Source organism: Apis dorsata, unplaced genomic scaffold (genome assembly GCF_000469605.1).
Source record: "Apis dorsata unplaced genomic scaffold, Apis dorsata 1.3 scaffold_150, whole genome shotgun sequence".
Taxonomy (NCBI): domain Eukaryota; kingdom Metazoa; phylum Arthropoda; class Insecta; order Hymenoptera; family Apidae; genus Apis; species Apis dorsata.
In genome coordinates, this window is record NW_006263441.1 from 58,534 (window position 1) to 61,076 (window position 2,543).

The 2,543-nt window shown below is 34.8% G+C and overlaps 1 protein-coding gene across 2 annotated transcripts in view; it reads left to right on the top strand.

Moving 5' to 3' along the window:
- Nucleotides 1-2,543, top strand: part of LOC102681365 — a 23,321-nt gene that overhangs the window by 12,946 nt on the left and 7,832 nt on the right. The window lies entirely within an intron of this gene.

Consider the following 2,543-nt stretch of genomic DNA (forward strand, 5'->3'; position numbering starts at 1 on the left):
GTCTACGATTCTACGCACGATCCTCTTCCGTCGCATCTAATATTAGATCACCTTCAACGTGATTCATATAGGATTACCATGGACTAGTCGTTGAATTCCACGTGCATGCGATCATGCGAAAATAAACCGAGACGAGAACAATGCATCGCGGAGCAAATTCAATTGCCGACCTGAAAAGAATTTCGAGCCGAGAGATGAGATTCGATCGGAAAGGGAGGGGGGAGGGGACGAAAACGTTTCGCGCGTTTATTTTCATTCTCGTTCCCCGAAAAATCTTCTGAATAGACCCTTTGCCCCCCAATTATGGAATCGGTTTCCACAGATCGGCACGTGCAACAATTGTAACCAACGGTTATATTAATAGCGAATTTTGCAAACGAATCTCGCACAATTGTCAATAACCCGATACCCGATTTTGAAAAATACCCTCTATATTCGATCTTCTGTGGCTGTATTCGCATCTCGACTCGAAAATTCTCGAATCTCTATATAAATCTCTCTATAATTTTTTCCGAAAAAAAGAAAAGGCGAAAAAAATATCGAAAATGGAAGCATCAACATGGAACACAAGCACGAATGAGACACGGCTCGATCTCCTTCGTGTAATCGGTGCTCGATATCGATTCCCTTTGCGTTTCTTTCACCGCTTTACTTATCGTCGAGCGACGGAAGTGGGGCGAGGAGTGGGGGCGGCCTGATTGGCGGTAGCCGTGTCGCGGCCAGGAAGCCGTGGTTCGTTCAACCGGAAGCGACGCTTACACCGGTTGTCGGCTTCGTGACCGTCGATGCGACACGTGACCGCCGACACGAGGCCCCGATAACGGGTCGTTAATCGGCAGACGACACGTTTCGCGCCGGCCGACGCCTATCATCGCCCACCCTTTGCGACCCTTTGCGCACCGATAGTGGCTCTCAACCACCACTCGGTCCGACGCGATAACTCGAGAAATGGCTCTCCCTCGCCACCACTTGGATCGCGGCGGCAATTCGAATCTCGGCGACAATATTTACTTATTTTTAACGTTCGATTTTTTTACGCGCGTAATCTTACAAAAATAATGTATCGTCGAATTTTTTTTTTTATTTAGATTTTTTTTTTTATCTCCAATTAGACCGCGATCGGTCTACATGTTTGGCATTGTTGGTGGAAATAGAAATATTATTTTCGAAGTTTTCGAGTTTTTTGTCAGCATGGAATACGATAATGAAATTAGTTCGAACAAAGATGATTTGTTTTTCGATTTTATTGAATAACGAAATTACTTAGTGTTCGTTAAGAGATTGACGATAAGAGAGAAGGAAAATAGCGATGGAAATGGAGATGAGAGTGAGAGAAGGTGAGAAATAAGAATAATAGAATGTAGGAGAGCACGTTATTGGAATTGTAAGGTTTACTCTCAATGAAGAGACTTGACAAACCGAGGACGAAAACGCGTTTTATTATTAAAATATCACGAGAAAACAACGATATAGAGTTCAATATTCGACAGATTTTCTTTCTTTTGTGTAAAGATATGTAAAAAAATATTAAATGAATCAGGTGAAATTTTATTTTAAGCAATTCATCAGGAAATGTGTAGGGAGATCGTCTCGAGTTGTTGAGTTTGGCCGAGCGAAGAAGGTCGAAGTTAACAGTCTAAGATTGCGATCCGCGCAGCGATATGAAAAAGTATGAAGTATTAGAAATATCGAGAGAAAGAATAAGAGGAGCGCAAACTTTTCGAATCATCTTTGCCCCCTTGCTCCTCGCCAATCTTCGCCTTCACTTTAACAAGGTTGGCTCGAAAGTAGGTTGGGTTTGGCAGGTTTCGTCTCGCTTTTACTCTCACGCCACGCAAACTTTTTCCCCCCTTCGTTCGAGGCAATTTGTATTTAATAAAAACAAACGAAAAATAAATTATAAACTAAAAATCTAATAAATTAAAGGCAATTACTAAAAAAATTATTAACTAAAAAAACAAGAAACTAATAAATTAAAGGCAATTGTTACAAACAAACGAAAAAGTAATAAAAATTATAAATTAAAAAATTAATAAATTAAAGGCAATTACTAAAAAAAATTATAAATTAAAAAATAAGAAATTAATAAATTAAAAACAATTATTAAAAACAAACGAAAAAATAATAAAAATTATAAATTAAAAAATTAATAAATTAAAGGCAATTATTATTAATAAATTATTATTAATAAATTAAAGGCAAAATTATTAAAAATAATTATAAACTAAAAAACAAGAAACTAATAAATTAAAAGCATTAAAAACAAATGAAAAAGTAATAAACTATAAACTAGAAAATTAATAAATTAAAGGCAATTATTAAACAAAATTATAACCTAAAAAACAAGAAATTAATAAATTAAAGGCAATTATTAAAAAAAAATTATAAACTAAAAAAACTAAAGAAACTAATAAATTAAAGGCAATTATTATTAATAAATTATTATTAATAAATTAAAGGCAAAATTATTAAAAATAATTATAAACTAAAAAACAAGAAACTAATAAATTAAAAGCATTAAAAACAAATGAAAAAGTAATAAA